The following is a 21345-nucleotide window of genomic DNA, read 5'->3' as shown; positions in this document are numbered from 1 at the left end:
GATCGGAGTGATTTGCCTCACAGGTTCCCTTTAATTAAAAGCTGCTTCTCTCCTCGGAGGAAGGCTCCCCTTTCTGATGAATCCTTGGCCTTGTCAGGGAGGGGCTAGTGCCATCCACAGCCACACAGCCTCGCCTCCTCCTGCTTTCCGACCACCTGTGGTGGACTGACCCCTCCCCTGCGCTCCTTTGTGTTGCAGGTGGGACGCCTCAGGCACCTGGGCATTTACCTGTGGCCTTGGTGGCTACCGGGAATTTACCATTCCGCCTCACTTCCGCCTGCTCAGCCAGGCACGGGACCTCCCCTGGAGGGGCTGCTCGGCGGCTGCTTGTGCACGGAAGAACCTGTGGAAGGAGGTAGGTGGCAGCACGTTGCAGGGGCTCCTGAAGGTAAGTCCTCGGCAAGAATGCGGAAGACTAGCACCGCATGCACAGGCAGTGCGCTCTCCTCTGCAGCTGGTAGGAGAGTTACACAAGGAAGTGCCTGCATGTGTCCAGCGTCTCTTTGGCTGCACCTGGAGGAAGGATGTGAAGGGGCAGACGGGCAGGGAGCCCATTGTGCAGATTCTGCTCTAGTCCAGGCGCGAGAAGGAGAAGGGCAGAGAGAACGAGGGGCTATTTTAGAAGGTAATGGTAATGTTGCAGCTCACCAGTGGTCTGGTCTGTGCCAGGCTCTTGCATACAGTGTTTGTCCTTTATAACAGTGTTGAGCACTGTGGCCAGCTCTGCCTCCCTCCTGCGGAAATGGAGGCTCTGGGTTTGTCTGCAAACACAGAGGTAGGGGGCAGCCAGTGCACATGGCAGGGCCACCTGGCTCTTAAGCCTCACACCCGACCAGGACGCTGACCTACGGCCTCACTTGTACCGCAGAAAACCCCGCGTGGCCATGATGGAACAGACACAGGCTTGCAGGCCTGTGGGTGCCGGGCCAGCTTGCGAAAGGGCAAGGGTCACGTTGCAATTTAAATCCGGCTGCTACTGAAGGAAAGGAGCTCCCGGGAGGAGGTCTGGGGTGTTCATACACAGGGTGCAGCTGGGGTTGGGGATTCTGCTTCCCGTCTGTCCTGGTTGAGGGTGGGTTTTACGAAGGTGGCCCATCTGAAGTCGAGCGATCCCTGCAAATCCGGGGGTAGCCCGTGAGCTGGGATGGCGCTGGGGTTCTGGAATGCTAGGGGCAGCGCAGGCTGAGACCAGAGAACCGAGAGCTTAGAGCCACGCACAGGGCACAGGAGGGGCATGCTGCAGAGGGATCAGGATGGGTATGTAGTATGGCCCAGCTGGTGGAAAGTCTGTCATTCTACAAATCTTCCCCAAGCCTTTCTCACCATTTCCCACTGCGTTGCTTCTTTTTCTAACGTCAATTAACATTCCAGGAAGCCTTCATGTTGAAGCTTAACCTTGTAAGTTGGACTACTTGACCGAGTCTGGGAGGACCCGTATCGTATGATAATTTGTAACTTGGTGGAGGCAAAGTTTGAATCTCAGGGCCTGCGAGGCCGCGTGCCGGAGCCAGCACTGAGCTGTGAGCGAGCCCAGGAGGCCCCCTCGCGCCCACCCAGCCGTGTGGCGTCTCCGCGCTATCCCTTGGTAACTAAGCATAGCTCCTGCCGGTTCTCAGTGTGCGTTCTGGGCCAGACACCGTGTTACGTGCTTCATAGGCATGATCTCATTCATTCCTCACAAGAAACCTTGGGAAAATGGAGTCTGTTTCATGGAGAAAGGAACACTCAGGGGTAGCAGGCAACTTCCCCCTGGGATCCCAGGGGGCCAGTGGCAGAGCAGGATCCAAACCCAGCTCTGTGTGGCTCCGGAGAGAGCACTGCGTCATTGCTTCCCAGGCTCACGGAGGTTCAGCAAACACGGACGAGGCTCCCTCCTTGGTTGGGTGCTGTCCCTTCAGGGGTATTTGCATAGCAGCGAGCAGGTGGGGACCACAGCCCTGTCCTCACCTGAGGGTATTTTTCCATTGATTTTTAGATCTAGGGAGGGACAGAGAGAAACATTGATGGAGAGAAACACATCGATTGGTTGCTTCCTGCACGAGTTCCCACCAGGGCCTGGGCTGAGGAGGAACCTGTAACCCAGGTACGTGCCCTTGAGCGGAATCGGACCCGGGACCCTTCGGTCCGTAGGCTGACTCTCTATCCACTGAGGCAAACTGGCTGGGGCAGTGATGGCGAACCTATGACACGCGTGTCAGAGGTGACACGCAAACTCATTTTTATGGTTGATTTTTCTTTGTTAAATGGCATTTAAATATAGAAAATAAATATCTAAAATATAAGTCTTTGTTTTACTGTGGTTGCAAATATCAAAAAATTTCTCTATGTGACACGGCTCCAGAGTTAAGTTAGGGCTTTTCAAAATGCTGACACGCCGAGCTCAGAAGGTTCGCCGTCGCTGGGCTAGGGCCTCACAGCTTTTGTTCAAGTGGGCGCGGCGGGTACTGAGCGTCGTATCAATAGACCTGCTCTTCGTTGGGCAGTGACAGGTGCTCTGAGAAAAACAAAGCCAGGGAGGAGAGGGGAGTGCACGCAGGGCTGGCTGGGGGCAGTGGCTCAGTTTGAGAGGGACGGCACCCCGCAGAGAAGGACACACGCCAAGGCTCCCAGGTCAGGGTGTGCCTTGCACTGGGCAGAATGTGCCAGAAAGAGGAATAGCAATGCTTAGGCCCCTGTGCAGGCCGTGCCTAGAGTGGCCACGGGCACCCTGGAGGTTAATGTGACTGACCAGGTGTGGGGGGTGGTCAGGACGGGGCCAGATGGGCCACAGGAACAGCCACGAGAGGCCAAGGCCAGTCTCCGGGCTTGAGCTTCCGCCGAGGGGGACGGTGTCGGGGCGGGGGGGTGTTAGAGGGGTAGGCGTGTGGCAGGCCAGTGACTTGCTCTGACCAAGTGGTTGAATCTACGTGGAGAATTGGTTAAAGGGGCAGAGACAGCAGGGAACAGGGTCCAGGTGGGAGCTCTTGCAGGCGCCACGGAGAGGAGGCGGTGGCCCGGACCTGCGGCTCTGGTGGGGACGAGACGTGGTCGGACCGGGTGTATAGTGAAGGCAGAGCCATCAGACTTTGCTGACCAGTTGGATGCAGGGTTCAATGTTGGGTTTATTTCAGAGACAGAATTTATTTAGTTCAGAGGCTTCTCACCTTTTTACTGTCCTTTATGCCATCTTAAAGGGATCATTGAAGAGCTAATGGGGGCACGTTAGGTATTTTGATTCGACTTGACTGTAAGGAGGAGGGAACAGCTTGCCAGCACAGAGCAGAGCTTAGCCAAGGTCTGGCTCGAGCCTCACAGATGTCTCAGTGCTTGTGAGGATTACCTGGTCTCAGACTTGGATCAGGGACAGGGACCAGGAAGATGCTGCTGGGATCTAAGAAATTGGAAGCAGCAGCTCATCCCCGAGGAGGTGAGAAGCTGGGAACCAGCCGAGGCGGCGGCAGCGGCCTTCTGTGCTGGGAAAACCCGGGGCCCACTGTTCCAAGAAGAAGGTGCCTGTGGAGGGGCGGGGCCCATCTTGGCAGCGCAGCCCTGCAGATGCCTGGGTTTCAGAGCAGCAGATTTAAGAGGAGTCGTGTTCGGGTGCTTTAGATCAGCGCTGGGGGCTCAGACTCTGCTCTGCTGGCCAGGCTGCCAGAGGAAACTCTTCTGGGTGGGGGCCGTGGCCGTCAGTCTGCCGAGGGTGCCAGCACTCGGAGGAGTCCAGGATGCGCAGGAACGGGGCTCTCCTCGGACACCCACTGTTTGCTCTAGCATTTCCACACCTGCTGGGCTTTTTATTTCATCTCTGATCAGAGTGGAAAGTTCTCTGACCCAAGATTTCGAGTTAGAAACCCTCATTTCAATCCCTGCTCTGCCTCCTTGCAGCCAAGGGACTGTGAACTGACTGCACTCTTTTTAAACCCCCGCTTTCCCATCTGCACAGTGGGTTGTGGGACATGCCACTGACCGCCCTTATCTGGTGCTCCTTCCTGTGCTTGTGACCCTGTGATCTGCTCCGGCCACTGCAGTGTGTGCAGAGGTGACACTGACACTCCGGGAAAAGCTCTACAGAGGCCCCGCCACGCTTTCTTTCCCTTGTGTCTGATGTGGAGCATGGGTCTCGTCGGAGCCTCCATCAGCCTGGCCTCCTGAGGAATGACAGTGTGCAGAGCGCCCGTCCGCCTGTGATGAATGTACTAGTAGAAGAATGAGTGGGAAACACGCTGTTAAACCTGTAACGATCCCTGGGTTGCCTGTTACCATGGCATTGCCTAGCCTATGCTGGCCGACACACATGGAAACGATAGTCTCTTTTCATGTATGTCGCACAGGATTGTCTGGAGGACTGAGTGTTATTCTTCTCTCTCTCTGGAACTTTCTAGTCCCTTCTCCACTCCGGGTTGACTCTCATGACTCTGGGGGTCAGCAGAAATATGGCCCCTTCCACGAGGTCCTTCCTGACCCCCCCAATCAGTTAGCCCCTTCTGCATGCACAGTGCCAGGCACGGAGCTAGAGCTCAAAGACGAGTGCCTGGGACCAGCACAGCGCGCCCGGCAGGGTGATGACAGCCTTCCCTTCTTCTTGTGTCACCAAAGATGCCTTTATAATGCGTCGCTTCTTCCCCCAGGGGCTCCATATGTGGAAATATTTCTGTCTACCAGACAAAGTGCGTTCACTGCAAAGCAGTTCATTTGACCATTTCTTGTTACTGAGAGGCACGTGGAGCTGCTGATAAGAGCTTCTGATCGGCGGGAGATAATCCCCGTGACCACATCAGTGGATACAGTCTGGCCCCAGGCAGAGCAAACAGCTGTTGGCATTTGTGCAGCTTTGCAGAATCCTCAGCTAACAGTTGCTTCAACTAAAAGGACATGGAATGTTTATTTACCCAGAGATTCCCAGGGCAGGCATTTCTGGGGCTGGTCCTGCAGCTCAGCCGTGTCACCAAGGGCTCTGTTTCCTCAGCCTCTCACCTCCGCCATTCATAGCCTTCATCTTTCCAAGCCCTCTGCAGTTGCTCCAGGGACCAGGGGTGCACTTGAGGCAGGGGAGGGGCAGAGTGAGCAAGCTCTCCTCTCCTGGCTGTCGCTGTCCCCAGGACATCAAACCTTCCTCAGAAAGTCCTCCTAGGACTTTGCTTTTTGTTTCCTTCATCAGAACTGGATTCCATGGCCACCCCAAGCTGCTAGGGATTCTGGGAAAGTGAGTATCTGGCAAAGGATCCCAGCAGTCATCCTGGGCCACCCTCTGGTCTGGAATGCGGCCATCCTGGGCAACGTGTAGGTCCATGAGCAAGAGACAAAGTGGGGAGAGCGGCTTCTGGGTAAGCAGTGAACAGTGTGTGCTGTATCCACTGTAGGTAACGAGCTCATGGCCCTATTACATCTTTCTCACCCTTTCCGTCACACCCACTAAGTGAACAGATGAAGAGAAAGAATACCCAACCGGACGCAGAGAAGGGTTAGAATATGTCCTCAAGATCTCCCCCTCTTTTACAGAAAGAATTGAGGCCCATAACCTAGGCAGGTTGTCCGGAATGAGCAGAGGGGCTACCCTGAGTGTCTGTAGGGGAGCAGCATGGGGCGGGTAACTGGTTTCTCCCCATTTCTGTTTCTCTCCGACTCCTGCTTTGGTTGAGTTATGGAATTATTGAAGGCTTGTTTTGTTTTGGCCATCTTTATTGAGTTTGATTTTCCCGATGAGGAAATTGAGACCCAGAGAACTGAAGTGACTTGCCCAAGGTCAGACAGCCCAAGGTCATGTCCTTGCTGGTGTCCCCTCCCTGACAGACATATTCGGAAGAGTGTCAATTACTTCCTGGGTGAGGGGTTAGGGCTGTGCACCCTCTTTGTTGGTCAGGACATGGCAATCTATTGTGTCAGGGGAAACTGTTGACCAGTGTTAGCCGTTCATGCACATGCTTATACTAGTAAAACCTGGTTCTCAGGTTGGGTTTACAAAGTAGTCCTCGGTAGGTGACTACATGTGGACATAATGCATTATTGCAAAAAATGCCCCTGTGACTCTCAGCGTCGATGTGTCACTCACTGCTGCAGCAATGGGGCGGGCAGAATAAGAGCACTTTGATTCTTAATAAGAACAAAGCGTGGCCCTGCTCATGTGGCTCAGTGGTTGAGCATTGACCTATGAACCAGGAGGTCATGGTTCCATTCCTGGTCAGGGCACATTCCCAGGTTGCAGGCTCAATCCGCAGTGCGGGGTATGCAGGAGGCAGGCCATCGATGATTCTCATCATTGATGTTTCTCTCTCTCCCTCTCCCTTCCTCTCTGAAATCAATAAAAACAAAACATATTAAAAAAACAAACAAAAACAAAACAGAACAAAGCATGCCAGCTCTGGCGGCAGCACTCTCCCCTGTGTAATCATCACCACCCCCCCCCCCCCAGGAGGTGATTTAAAAAATACAGATTCCAGAGCCTTGTGCCTTGAAAGCTTGGACTGGACCCACAAAGCGTATCTTTACAGAGTTTTCTCCGGGGATTCTGATCGTCAGTCTGGCATTTCGGACATCGAGTGGCTAGGATGGGATTTCTTGAAGCAGCCCTTGGTCGTCTTGGAATTGTGGTTTATTGGCTTTGCCTTCAGACAAATGTGCATCAGCACCAGGTGGGTGGATGGAACTCCGGGGTGACCAGATGGCCCAAACTGCTGAACTTCTCGGAAGCACTCTTACTCATGGGGCTACTTTGCTTTTGCCTTAAGATATATAACTTGAAAGATATATATTATTCCTCCTTAGGAGAACTAAAAGTAAACATCGAGTATTGGAACTATTCCAAGCCAAATAGAAGGTGGCATCAACACAACGTTGAAAGATATTAAAGCTGAGCTCCGAAGTGTGAGCAATCATCACCATACATCAGAGGTTCTCACAGCGGCGGGGCCCGTTTGGTGATACCTGGAGACACTGTGGTTGCCACAGTTGAGAGGAGGGGTGCTGGCATCTAGTAGGCAGAGATCAGGATGCTGCTCTGCATCCCGTAAGCATACAACTGGCCCCCCAACAAAGAATGATCTGATCCCCAAAGTCATTGGTGCCGAGATTGAGGAATCTTTCTCTAGAGACTCTAGTTCTGTCATCCCCCATCCTTTAGCTTCAGGGGCGGGGAAGTCAAAAATATCCATCTCTCTAGGACATCGTCGTGTGAACTCAGGTATGAAATCTTTAGGCCCAGCTGGGGAATACTAGGTCACTCCTTCATTCATATGTGGCCACCACAGCCACCAGGTGACCAGTGGTCTCCTCTTTGGGTCCTGGAGCTGCAGAGACTCCTGGGGACTTGCTGTCAACCCACAGGTGTGGTCCTTGGGCTGCCCTTTCCCAAGGCGACTCACTAGCTCTACCTGACTCCTCTCTCTTACTCTGCTAAGGGACCTCACTCCCATCTCCTCCTCTCTGGCCGGTGTCAGCATCCACCTGCAGTGTCTCGTCAACCAGTCTTCACTGGAAAATACTTCCTTTTGTTTTTGAAGGGCTTAGAAGAAACTCTACAAATGGGAAAGTTTCAAGCACACCCAGGAGATGTTTTAGGAATGGGCCCCAGGAAGTGCCTGTTCTGGAGGCTGCACAGCAGTCAAATGAGTCCTGCCCGGGGTGCCAGCAGTCCACCAGCAACGTGCTGTGTGCCCTTAGGCAAGTTACTTTCCTTCTCTGGTCCCCATGCTAGCCTCTGTGCAGTAGATGACTAGTTGAGAAGAGTCCTCAGGTCCCTTCCTGGTCAGACATGGAAGATTCTGAAGCTGGCAGAAGTTTGCCCACCAGGACCCATAGCCGAGCAGACAGAGCTGCAACCCGCCCTCGTGTTTTCCTCCGAATGGGGAGAGGAATGTTCACACTCATCCTGCTGGCAGAGCCCTATACCCACAGCGACGGGTGTCAGTTCTGGCATTTATTAGAGTGCCAGTAAATCTGGAAAACAATAAATATCTCATTACTCTCCTGATGAGGTGTCTTTAAGTGCTATTTCACAATGCCTGCCATTGCTGGGCTGGATTTATGGCAGGGACTTGCTTTAATCTGGAAATATTTCATCTTTTGCAAGTACCTTCTTGGGCCCTAATCAGATTCCTGCAAATCCCTAGAGCAACTGGAGAGCAAGCCAAGGGGGTGCTCCTCCGGGCAGGTTGGGAAGCTGATTTCCTGACCTGTGGTTGTTCGTTGAAGTGATTCCAACGTTGCTATCGGACAGGCCTGGATGGTCCTATTTTCTCTTCCATCCGAGGCTGGCTGGGCCGTCTTGGTCAAACAGACTCATCTGAGCCTCAGTCTCCTCGCCGTAAAATGGGGAGGGTGGTTTCTTTGCAGAGTTAAGGTTAAGAGGCAGGGAGCTGACAGACGTACAGCGGCCGCATGGAGGCCTGGAATAGCGTGGGTGCTCAGAAAACAGGGGCCTGTTAAGGAAATTGTCTGAAGGAAGACTCGGAGCCCCTACTCGGAAAGGCCTGGAGGCTGGAGTCAGGGCTGTAAGTCAGGGCCCGTTCTGTGTTAGCACCAAATTAACAGACAGGCAGGGGAAAATGGAACAATTAAATATTTAAACCAAACATTTAATTTTTAAACACGAACATTCTTTTTATAACTCGGACTGCACTTCAAGGCCTTTGGAAAATTCCCTGAGCTGCTGCTGTCCTCCACCTTCGGGGTGTCGGCCATAGCACGCTCTAACCTTGGATGCCTCTGAACTTGGCGGGGCAGTGCATTCGCCTCATTCGGAAGAAGGCACCTTTGTGTCCTAATAAAGATGTTACTGACAAATGTCTGTAAAGAAAGAGGAGCAAATCCCTGTATAATATAAACGAAACTAAATCTGAAAGGAGGGAAATTATTTCACGTGACACCTTTGATTCACTTGCTCCCCCAGACACGTCTGCAGGCTTTTTCCGTGTTACCGCTTTCAAGTTGCACAGAACGCTGGGCGAGGCTCTTGTTGTGTCCTTAGGCGGTTTGGTGGGGCTGGCAAGTGACCCAGAGTTGCACGTGGGATCGTGGACCTTGATGCTGTGCCTCTCTGGCGCCCACACCCTCTCCTTCCTGCAAGGGCGTCTCATTTCTGCTCGGAGACCCACCGTATCCGCCCCTCCTGGTTGTTGTCCTGTGTGGAACCGAGGCCACCTGCGATTCCTGTGTGTCCTGTCTCCTGACAGTGTCTCTCACAGCGGCCACAGTGACGGGTCCAGGAAGAGACATGTGAGCCAACAGATGCCAGTCGATGCATTGAGGTGTCACTGGGAGCCCGGATGTTGATGCTGCCTTTGGCCATCTCGCCACCAGGAAGGGAGAACTGCCAAGGAAGAGGCTGGTGGAAGCTCAGAGAAAGAGATTGTAGCTAGTCTAGTCAACTTTCTGGGCACATACATCCCTTCCCCTTTAAGAAAAGAGGTTTCTCTCCTCTCGATGACTTCTTATTTATTCATGTATTACTTTCCCCTACTTAATGCATGCAGCCCGCTTCTGTGGCGCACCATATGTCTGGGGTGCTCTGCTGTAGCCGCGTGTGCCTAATCTGCCCGGGTCTCACCAGGCTCTACTACAAAACATGACAACGCTCTCCCTGTATCACCGAGTTTCTGCGTGAGCTCCTCAGCCTTCCCCGTGGGGCTGGGGTCTCAGCCAGGGAGCCACAAGCCGGTGCCTCTCCAGGGCCCAGAGCTCCTGGGGTCTCATCAGCCCAGACCCTCACCCTGGCCCCAGGTAGGGAGGGGGCGCCTCTGTTTCCTCTGTGACCCCATCTGGCAGAATTTCACAAAGCTTGGTGCCGAAGAAGGAAGAATGGCCGCAAGCCAAAGGCCCCAGCGCCTCCTCTCCCATGAACTTTGTGACCTCAAGCACATTCCCTAAGCTCCCTGTGTCCTGGGTCCCCAGGTGTGAAGTGAGAGTGGTGTCAGGCAGAGCCCTGGGCAGCCCTGCCATTCTGCAGCCCCGGGGCTGTGTGCAGGAGCAAAGCCATCCTCCCTCACCCCTGCCTGTGCCCACTGGTCTGTGTGTGCCCTGGGAGGGGAGGGGAGAGGAGAGGCAGGCTCACCAGGAGAGAGCACAGAGGGTCACGAATAGCCCAGGTTGCGGGCACCCTCATCCTGCCAGCATTGTTCCAGGCGGTTAAATGTAGCCACTGGGTCTCCCACCCAGAGCTGACCAGCTGCACACCTTCAGCTTGTGCCCTGGAGGAAGGGATGGCCACCAGTCACCGCGGCCATCGGCGCTGGCTCTGCGGGAAGCCGAGGGTGAAATTTCACCGTGTCAACCTTCTCAGTTGGCATCTGTAATGACCACAAAACGCCTGGGGCCCCTGTCACCTGCGTGTTTAAAGGTGACCTCTGTTTATTTATGAGGCCGCGGAGCTCTTTACCTTTGGAACTCTTTGATGGGTTGAGCCTGCCAGCTGTGGCTCCGGAAGCATCTGAGGAAGTAATTATTTGTCCAAAGAATGGATGTCACTGATGGATGATTACGGTGTGCTCGCTCGGTGCCAGGCATACGTTTTACATGCATCTCCCCTTCACAGTGACCCTACGAGGTGGGCCCGCCTTTGTCCTCATTTTAAATATGAGGAACCTGGAATTCATGGAGATTAAGTCGTTTGCCCGGGTCACCCAGCTACGGAGTGGCCACTGTGCTCACTCAGGATCCAGAGTCCAAGCTTTGGACACAATGCTGTGTCTCCTCATCAAAACCCTGAATATGCAGCTGCCTATAGATAGGTGATCATATAGCTTATCAGCCCTGTAGATAGGTGATCGTATACCTAATCAGCCCTGGAGGTAGGTGATCATATACCTAATCAGCCCTGTAGATAGGTGATCATATACCTAATCAGCCCTGTAGATAGGTGATCAAAAACTTATCATCCCTATAGATAGGTGATCATATAGCTTATCAGCCCTGTAGGTAGGTGATCATATACCTTATCCTTTCCATAGATAGGTAGGTGATCATATAGCTTATCATTTCTGTTGATAGGTGAGCATATAGCTTAGCATCCCTATAGATAGGTGAGCATATACCTTATCAGCCCTGGAGGAGAATGTTGTGCCGAAAATGAAGCAGAGAGCTTGGGAGAGATGGTGGATCTACCTCCCCTCCCCACCCCAGGCCTCAGTTTTCCGGAGCCCAGGACAGTCGTGTTGGCCTTAAGTGACGAGACTGTTCCCAGCCCTGGGCTCGTGGTCGTTATTGCCTGTCTTGGGAAACGCCACGCGTGGCCCTGGAGGGTGTGGCCAGAGCCTGGAACCCTGTGCCTCAGGAGAGAAGAGAGGAAAGCCCCGTTTCCTTCCTGCCCCCCTCCTATGAGCAGGGAACCAGCAGGTGTCCTACCTCTGTTCACGGGACCAGAGAACTTGAATCTTTTATTAACCACTGTGGTTCCTGACGACACTCCGAGGTGAGCTCAGTGAGCACTGGCGCTTCTGGTGAGCTGGACTGCTAGCTGGCCCCGCGGTCCCTCCTGGAGCTGCGCCTCCAACCCCGCGGGGCAGCCGGGCTTCTTGCCCGGCAGGAAGACCACCGTGGTGCACAGAGCACGCAGCTGGTGTGCAGGGGCCAGGAGTCAGACCCGGCTGCCTGACCCCCGCCTCCGCTCTTTCCTCTCCTGAGCCTGGGGCCTGGAAGGGGCTTTGTGTCTTTGAATGGCTGCCATGGGGCTTCAGGGTCATCTTGGTCTGCTCGCTCCAGCCTCCTCAGCACTCTCTGCCTGAGCAATGGGTGCTGGGAAAGCCATTTCAGAAAAGCTGTCATTGATTTTCAGAATGATGCTGGGAATGATGTGTAAAATGGCCTGAAAGTCGGAGAAATCTGGGTCACCTTAGTAATAGAGGAGGGCCAGGTGATTTGCTGCGAGGCTCTCAACTCCCAAATGTTTAATGATTTCAGGCGTGCAGCCAGGGAAGGGCAAGCAGCCCGCCCCGCGCTCCTCCCCTTTGCTTTCCCATCTTGCCAAACCTTCTACTCGGAGAACAATCACTTCTTCCTCCGCCAGGTGGGCTGGAGGTGAGCGGGGGAGGAATAACTGGAAAATTTCTCGCCACATGTCCTAAATGTTGTCTCCTCTGTCGCCTGCACCCTCTGTGAGTCTCTCCGACCCTTCCCGGCGGAAGGGAGTTGGCAGAAACTCACTGCTGCGCTGTGCAGGGGCAGCCCCTGGGCAAAGGTTGCTGAGAGGGAGGGCAGCTTTGTAATTTGTCACCCAAACAGGACCCCTTGAAAACAAAAAAGGGCACTAGTGCTGATGATACTAGGACACAGGTATAAGCTAGGACAGAGCTGGACACATGGTCACCCTATTCATTGTGCTTTCTCTGGGGCCAGAGTGGAGGTACCCCATCAAGCAGCAGGAGCACATGCTCAGACTCAAAAGGAGCTCTACAGGGACGGACAGAAGAGGTTCAGGACTTGGAGCCAGCCCTCAAGCCTAGATAGCCGCTTGGCCAGTCATGTATCCCCTACGAACCTCAGTTTCTTCATCTTTAAAATGGGGCTATGCTGGCTGGTGTGGCTCAGTTGTTTGAGCGTCGTCCCATGCACCAAAAGGTTGCCACTTCAGTTCCTGGTCGGGCACATGCCTAGGTTGCCAGTTCAGTCCCCGTTCGGGGTACATGTGGGAGGCAACCAAACAGTGTTTCTCTCACATCGATCGATGTTCCTCTTTCTCTCTCTCTCCCTCTCTCTCTAAAATCAATAAAAACATTTTAAAATCTTAGAAAAAAGTCAGGGGTTATGATAATCCCCTCATTGAGGGTTGTTGTCAAGATGAGGAGAGAGGAGCTAAAAAAGATTTTGTGAGTATAGTTACTCTCCAAGTAGTCAGTTCCACCCTGCAGCCCTCTCTGGTAAAGCTTACCACTCTTTCTACTGTCCGTTCATTCCTTCAGCATTTCCCTCTGGACTCGAGTCGAGGACGTGAATACACACTGGCTCCGACCTTTCCCTGCTCAGCTCTCATGTTCTGGGCTTCAGTAATAACCCCGCACATGTGCTAACCTCTACTTAAATTTGTAGCAGCTTCTTAAACCCTATTATTCTGGTGCCACTTAATAGCTGCCTGACTTTCAAGAAGTTGCTTAATCCCTGTGTTTCCGTTTCCTCACCGTGGAGCTAGCAGAAGTACCACACGGGGTGACAGTGAGGGCGAGAAGAGGGGGTACATGTGGAGCTTAGCACAACCCCTGCCAGGGCTCCGCACTCTGGACACTGTAGCTATAGTGGTTGCTGTGCAATGGATGTTCTCATCTTGAAGGTGCTTACCCCGTGGCTCCCAGGCCCCCCAGCAAGCCGCCAGGTATCTCCTGGGGTTCCCAAGTTGAGAAGGATCGTGCTCCACCATGCCCACGCCCTATCCAATCCCTAGCTATTTGCATTCACCCCAGGAAACATGCCACTAGAATAAGTGGCAGAGAAATGTCTATGAAGTCTGCTGCCTTCTCACAAGATTGCATCTCTGTGAGGCACCAAGTTTTCACATAGAGGAAGCCGAGTTGATGAAGGACGTGACATTGGAGGACCGGGTGGGACCTCACAGGAGTGATTTTGTCACAGCCTTTGCGGGGTAGGGGTTGTGATTATTTGGACGCCAAGGCTCAGCAGAGGGAACCCATTTGGCTGGTTAATTACCCTTGAAAGAGTAAGGTCATAGGAGGACATGGCTGACAAAGTCCATTGAGCCTGCTGGACAGAGGCCAAATCCGATTCCCATTGACCTCCTCATTCTCTTCAGGAGGTGGCAATGGCTACTGAGGGGTGGGCACCACGCAAGCCTTCTGATGCCTCAGAGGAGGCTGGGCTAATGGGTAGGGCTCTGAGCTTAGAGTTAGGAGACCCTGATGCTCATCGTTCCTTTTCTCAGTTTGGGACTTTGAGAAAGTCCATTTCTATCTCTCGATCTTAGCTTCTCTCTTAAAAATGAGGGGTTCACCTTAATGATGCTGGGGTGCCCTAACTGATCCAACAACCTTGGATATTGATTTGGGGTGACAGAAGCAGCTCAAAATCAATCACACATTAGGGACTTATCTCTTAAAAATCTGGCAAGAGCCCTAACCGTTTTGGCTCAGTGGATGGAGCGTTGGCCTGCGGACTCAAGGGTCCCAGGTTCAATTCCTGTCAAGGGCATGTACCTTGGTTGTGGGCACATCCCCAGTAGGGAGTGTGCAAGAGGCAGCCAAATCGATGTTTCTCTCTCATCGATATTTCTAACTCTCTATCCCTCTCCCTTCCTCTCTGTAAAAAATCAAAACATATTTAAAAAAAAATCTGGCAAGAAATGATATTGACCATATGTTGAAAATCGTTGAAGGTGGGTACATGGGGGTCCATCATGCCTTTTGCTTTATTTTTACATGTTTTAAATGTTCTATAATAAAGAAAGTCTTAAGAAACTGCTAAGGACTTTTTACATTCATGACAAGAATGATCAGATCTAATTGATTTGTGAATGACCAGACTTTCTCCAGCATCCATGCTGGTAGAACGGCATGTACTTTAAGGAAAGCCCCCTGGAAAAACCCGTATCATCCACTTGCATATTGTCTGGGAGGCTCCCCACACCTACTCGTTCAGGAGGGAGCGTGGGAGAGTATTGCCTTTGTTCTTGTAGACAGGCCTGGATTTTCCCTGTACATGGTGATCATCGTACTAACTCAGTGAGTCTCCTCCTGGAAGAGCCTGGAAGCAGCATGCCATGGTATCCGCAGAGCATTGACTTTGGTATCAAAGAGATTGGGGTTCAAATCCCAGATCTGAGGCTGACTTCCTGGTCTCTGAAGTGTGGGCGGGAATGCACTCTGTGAGCACCGTGGGAAGTGTGATGTCACCGGACTGAGAGCTGTGCTCCCTGCTGGCTTCTTCCCTCCTCACCTGTAATGGGGGGCTCTGAGGAGTCAGATTCTCTTTTGCATCAGGTGACTTGTGCCATTAATCATAATATTTTGGTCTGAACCCATTAAAATGTCTGTAATTCTTCCTAGCCACCATGTCTCTTTGAATACTTGAAAAAAGTATTCAAGTCATGTCTTGTTCACCTTCTGTTTCTCCCAACGTCCTCTTGCCCACCCCTCCTTTTCACTTTTCACGGGGAAATATCACTGAAGTTAAACCAGTTCCCACGCGGTAGATTGTAAAACTGACCACAAAAATGTCCCCTCCCTGTAGTTTCACACTTACATGACTTTTTTTAGTTACTCCCGTTAAGGAGTAGGATCTTTCTCCACCCCTTGAATCAAGAGTGACCATGTGATTTGCTTGGCCAATGGGACAATAGCACCTTGAGACTTGCCATGCCTCTACTCACTGGCACTTGTTCTTTTGGGATTCCTGTCACCAGCATCTGAACAGTCTCGGGCTGTGGTCCATGACCAGCCACACAGAGCTAAGCTGAGCCACTCAGCCAAACCCCTGGGATTGGAGAGTCCAGCCAAGACCACAAAACCACCCAGGTGCCCCGACCCAACTTGCTGACCCACAGAATAATAAGCTACATAAGTGGTTGTTGATTTAAGCCACTAAACTTCGGGGTGGTTTGTTGTGTATGGAATTTGATGAGTGAGGCTTTCAGAACATTTCTTTCCTCTGCTTCCTGAGATATGCCCGCTCGGCCCCCAATTGTTTCTTGGCATTTTAGAACCATTCGTTTTCTTGGAACTTCCCAAATTACTGGGTGCTTGGCACGGGTGGCTCGTTCTGTCTGTTCTTGACTTTCATACGAAATTCCAACCATATGGTATACAAGTACAGATCAATGTCCAAAAAGTCTCTTTGGATGCTCAAAAAATAATCCCACCCGAAACTTTCGCAAGGAAATCGTGCTTGGCCAAGGAGAAGGGAGCTCGAACAGCTTGAGTTCCGCTCAGTTCTTCCTGCAAGTGATAAACACGTCTATACTTAGGAGGATGTCTTCTCTGGGTCTGAATTAATAAGGTGGGCTCTGCGTGACACTCCATGGGCTGCATAGCATCTCAAAGCTGGAAGAGGCCTCCGGTTTTCCTCGGTCCAGCTCTGTCTCTGTGCATGTGGAGAAGGGAAGATTGCGGCCGTAGACTGTTGGAAGTGGCTGTGTAGGGGAAAGCCCCCGCCTGGGTCCCCTGAATCAAAGACCAGTGCTTCCCATGGTCATGTCTGGGCTTCTATGGGCACAGCTTCCTGCTTCCTGGACTATTTGATGCACGTGTGTCCGTGAGGGTCTGAGAAGGAAGCACGGAGGGAAGGAATGTGGAGTTGTTGGGCTCCTGTTGGCCATTCAGGAAGCCACTGGGCCCAACCAGGAGCTGTTTGGGAGCAGAGATGTGGTTTATTGTTTATCGCTTCTTCAGTCCTGATATGGCGCTTGGCACAGTGTAGACACTCAGAGTTGGGAGGAAAACGTATATAGGCTATGGGTTCAATCCCCTGGTCAGAATCTTAGACAGGTCTTGGCAATCTGGGATCAGTGGTTCCTACCCGTTCTCTGTGCTGTAGACCCTTTATAAGTCAGGTGCAGACTCATTCCAAATGCAGCTCTGCCGTGGATGAAGGGGTGCAAAGCTCTGACTCCAGCCAGGGAGGAGCTCAGGGTCTATTCGGGAGGACAGATGCATGAACAATTGCCTGAAAGGGGCCCTCGACAGAAAGAAGACATTTGAAACCGTGAGGGTAAGAATCTTACGCTCATTGAACTAGCAGTGAGTGACGAGTTGTCCAGCCCTCTGTACTGTGTGCAGCAGTGTCACAATACCTGCCTTCACAGCTTCACCACATTTATGTGCCTGTTATCCTACTATTTACGGGTCATTTCTTTTCTTTAAAAACCAGCATCACTTAAAGAGGTTACCATAAAAAGTAAAACCAGCCCAGCCGGTGTGGCTTAGTGGTTGAGCAGCAACCTATGAACCAGAAGGTCATGGGTTTGATTCCTGGTTGGGTCATGTGCCCAGGTTGTGGGTTTTGATCTCTAGTAGGGGGTGTGCAGGACACAGTCGATCAGTGATTCTCTCTCATCATTGATGTTTCTCTCTCGCTCTCTCTCCCTTCCTCTCTGAAATCAATAAACAAACAAACAAACAAACAAAATTAACCCAAACAAAGAGCTAGAATATTTAAAAAAAACAAAAACAGTAAAATCAGGGACCTCAAAACAATGGTATTAAATTCTTCCTGGATATTTTGTTTTTGAAGGCTTTGGACCAAAGGCAAGTTCTCTGTTTCTTTCGTTCTTTCTTTTTTTTCTTCTCGCTCTCTTTCTGCGAGAAAAGGAAATTGGCAAGTTCTAAGAAGATGTTAAGGACACATAGCACCACGCTCAGACTTTAGTCTCAAACTAATCAGGGGTTTGGGAAAAAAATTTAAAAAGGGAATGTCTTTCACACTATACCATGCCATTCAGCCTGTGCCTCACCTGTGTGTGCACCAACAAGGGTTCTTGCGATAGAATTACAAACAGTAAATCACGCTTGTCCACTCCCAGCAGGTGTCACACCTTTAGAACCATTGTCACGACCATGGAGGAGCCTAGATTCCTGACTTATTCATGTTGCTCTCGCACAGTACCTGGCAAACATGTGCTCCTTAGGTGTTTACTGAACGAAGCAATGACTAATTCTTGTCCTGGCATCGATTCTTATACAAGGCCGGGCAAAAGTAGGCTCACAGGTGTCAGCATGGAAAAAGACATGCGGGTTATGGTGATTATAATACAGTGTAGCTTTCTTAACTCTGTTTGCATATTCTCAACTGTAAACCCACTTTTGCCCAACCCTAAATATCAGAGATGCTAAAAAAAAAAAAAAGAAAAAAGTTTGTTAAACAAATAAATGAAAAGGCCTGGGGTTCTCTTCCTGCCTCTGCCTCCAGGTCTCCTGACGTCATCTTTCAGCGTCTTCCTTCCTAAGCCGGCCACTCAGAGCACCTGAGCCTCTTTGGACCTGGGGGATGGCAGCTGCCTGCTGAATTGCCAGCTCTTATGTTTGCACTGTCCGTTACTGGTTTCCTTCTTGTTGTGTGTTTCCAAACGCTCAGGTGTCCAGCCTGCATGTGGCCTTGCCATCCTGCCAGGGCCCTGACTGTCACACACCTTGGTTATGTGGAGGAGGGCAATTCAGAGCAGGTTAAACATGGGGCTCCTGTGTGCCCTTTCTGCTCAGGGCCATGCTTTTCTATGCTCACCCCAGCGATTTTCAACCTTCTTCATCTCATGGCACTCATAAACTAATGGCTAAAATCTTGACCAAAAAATAGGTATAGCCCAGCCGGTGTGGCTCAGTGGTTGAGGGTCAGCCTATGAACCAGGAAGTCACAGTTTAATTCCCAGTCAGGGCACATGCCTGGGTTTCAAGCTCGATTTTCCAGTGTGAGGCGTGCAGGAGGCAGCTGATCAATGATTCTCTTTCATCATTGATGTTTCTATCTCTCTCTTTCTCTCCTTTCCTCTCTGAAATCAATAAAAAAAAATCCTCTTCCTATATAATCAAAGCCTAATATGCTAAGTGTCTGGTCATCCAGTTGTCCCTTCAAACAATCAAAGCATAATATGCTAATGATATGCTAAGGCAGCTCAGCCACTCTCTATGACATGCACTGACCACTGGGGGCAGACACTCTGACCGGTAGGTTAGCTTGCTGCTGGGGTCTGGCCAATTGGGACTGAGCGAGATGGGGCCAGACACACCCTGGAGCCCCCTGCAGTCCCTCCCCAGCTGGCCATCCTCCCGCGTTTCTCCCTGACCCCGATTGTGCACCAGTGGGGTCCCTCGGCCTGGCCTGCGCCCTCTTGCAATCGGGACTCCTCGGGGGATGTCGGAGAGCCAGTTTCAGCCTGATCCCGCAGGCCAGGCTGATGGACCCCACTGGTGCACAAATTCATGCACGGGGCTCTAGTATATCATATATTTAAATTAGATATAATGTTGATTCATTTACCCTGGATGGCGATTGTTGTTTTGGCTGTTGTTGTTTTTTTATTTGATAGTCTAAGGCAGTGGTCACCAACCTTTCGGACCTCAGGACCACCAGTGGTCTGTGGACCACCGGTTGGTGACCGCTGGTCTAAGGGAAAAGAGGTCAGTGCCTCTAAGTAGTCAGGTATTGCATGCTTTAAAAATTCTTGCAGCGTGCCGGGTGAAAATCACTGGCTTAGTCTATCATCTTTTCAGCATAGCTTTACAGCACTGTGGTCTCAACAACGTGGTATTTTAAACGATCCAGCTACAAGGCCAGCACTGTGGAGGGTCTGCCCTCGCCGCCTGTAATTGCTGGACCTGGGCACTGATCCCTGGCTGACTTCTGAGGGTCAGGTGGGCAGGCAGGCTCTGTAGTGTGAGCAGGCCGACTGAGCCGAGAGGATCAGTGACCAGGCGGACTGAGGAAACACGCATTTCAGTAGCTTAAGGGCTGGAGCTGGAACTTAAAGGAAAATGGCGACAAAGATGAAGCCTTCAGCTTCTAGCCTCCAGCAGCCTCCTGTTTTAACTGCAAAATGCACATTTAAAAGAGCCAGACTTTGGGGCAGGGGCGGGGGAACTAGTGGATGAGAGGGTGATGCAGGGGGCTGTCATTCTTACCAGCCTCCGCCCCCACAAGTCCCTGGGGCCCCAGCCCCAGCCCTGGGCGAAGAGCACTTCTCCCTTTGACACCTGGTCCCTTGCCACCAGAACTCATTATCTGCTCAGTGTGAGTCACCATGTCCCACTCAGCGGCCCCCACACCCCTTTGGAGGCTCTGTGAGCTTCCTGGTGGGAGGACAGGAGCAGGAGGGCCCCAGGCCTCAGCCTTGGGGACTCAGGAGAAGCTAAAGTCTCCTTTCTCCTCTGTAGAGAGACTTGGGCAACAGGGGAGGTGGAAGGAGGAGGGGGAGAGCGGGAGGGAGAGCTTCCCTTAAGTACCTGCTCCTGAATAGTGCGCATCAGAGAGGCAGGGGCCTGCGAGAGCTGTTGCACCATCCAGCACCTGTTCAGAGTGTGTTCCTCACAGCTGCGGCCTCGCCCTCCGCTCCTGGCCCCTGTCACGTCTTGCCTAGCTCGCCTTCAATGTCCATCTCCTCCCCTCCGGCCTGTCGTCCCTCGTTCCCGTCCATTCTGCCTCGGGATCTCTCTCCAGCCAGGCCCTCCTGTCCTTCCGCACCACGGGGCCTGGGTCAGGCCCACATCCTCTCCCACCTAGACCGTGGCCACCTCCTGCCTGCACTCCTTGGTGGCTGTCCCCTCTCATCCAGTCCGGGCACTCTGTCTCACACTTGGTCTCCCAGCTTGCACACCTGCCTGGTGGAAGTGTCGTGCTCACACCTGTGCCCCCGATGGGGAGTGTCCGGGAGGCCTGTCCCATCATCTCTGGAGCCCTGGACCTGGCAGACAGTTAAACCAGAGTGTCTTTTATATATAGTTATAGTTATATATAGTTATTGACTTCAGAGAGGAAGGGAGTAGGAGAGAGAGATAGAAACATCAATGATGAGAGAATCATTGATCGGTTGCCTCTGCACATCCCACACTGGAGATCGACTCTGCAATCCAGGCATGTGCCCTGACCTGGAATCAAACCGTGACCTCCTTGGTTCATAGGTCGATGCTCAACCATTGAGCCATGCCAGCTGGGTGAACCAGAGTGTCTTAATTGGGGCAGCTGTGCCCCCCGGGACCCTGGGCAATGGCTAGAGACATTTGTAGTGTAGACGTTTGGACAGGAGCGATACTGGCATCTAGTGGGTGGAGCCCAGGGATGTGCCTACACCCCCTGTGTGCACAGGACAGGGCCCCGCCTCCCCAGGAGCATGATGGGGCCTGGCGTCCTGGTGCCCCTGTGAGAAGCCCTGACCAAGCCGTGGAGGTTATGTTGAGCTCCTTTCCGTGAGTCCCTGGAAGAGCCATGTTTCTGATATTCTTGGGAGAAGGTCTTCGCCTACTCGCAAGATAAATCTATACTTTTAATCTTTGATTTGCACAATAGCCCGACTCAAGTTGGAAGCGGTGGTAGTGTGGGTAGCCGCGCCTTGCTTTCTCTCCCGGAGGGTCCTCAGCTAGGCACCGCCTGTGAGGGCTGCACGGTAGAATTTTTCTCTGTATGATTCAGAGACCTCGTTAATGCATTCAGAATATTAATTAGTTCTATTTTCAGCCATGGAGCGTGAACCCTGAGCTGAAACTTCTCTGGGTCTTTTCCAGCCTGTGACTTTTTTTAAAAATGCTAGCCATCCTCATCTTTAGTCAGATCAACACAGACAAGGGAATAATAATGGGGAGGAGAGAGGACCAGCAGGGAGGGTGGGCCCACCGTGTGTGCTATTTCTTAAGCTCACAACCCCCCCTGGTTATCACTGGTTAGAGCCAGGCAGCAGGAACTCAGAGAAGTGGAGCAACTTGACCAAGGACACGTGGGCAGACAGACTAGCCC

General features: G+C 52.1%; 1 protein-coding gene across 1 annotated transcript in view; it reads left to right on the top strand.

The window, feature by feature from the left end:
• KHDRBS3 (KH RNA binding domain containing, signal transduction associated 3) overlaps positions 1-21345 on the top strand; it is a 276012-nt gene that overhangs the window by 64263 nt on the left and 190404 nt on the right. The window contains exon 4 of the mRNA XM_036337605.1: positions 199-355. The gene's annotated coding sequence lies outside the window, so the exon portion shown is untranslated. The remainder of the gene's footprint in view (positions 1-198; positions 356-21345) is intronic.

This window comes from Myotis myotis, unplaced genomic scaffold (genome assembly GCF_014108235.1).
Source record: "Myotis myotis isolate mMyoMyo1 unplaced genomic scaffold, mMyoMyo1.p scaffold_m19_p_16, whole genome shotgun sequence".
Taxonomy (NCBI): Eukaryota; Metazoa; Chordata; class Mammalia; order Chiroptera; family Vespertilionidae; genus Myotis; species Myotis myotis.
This window is presented reverse-complemented; position numbering and strand designations above follow the sequence as displayed.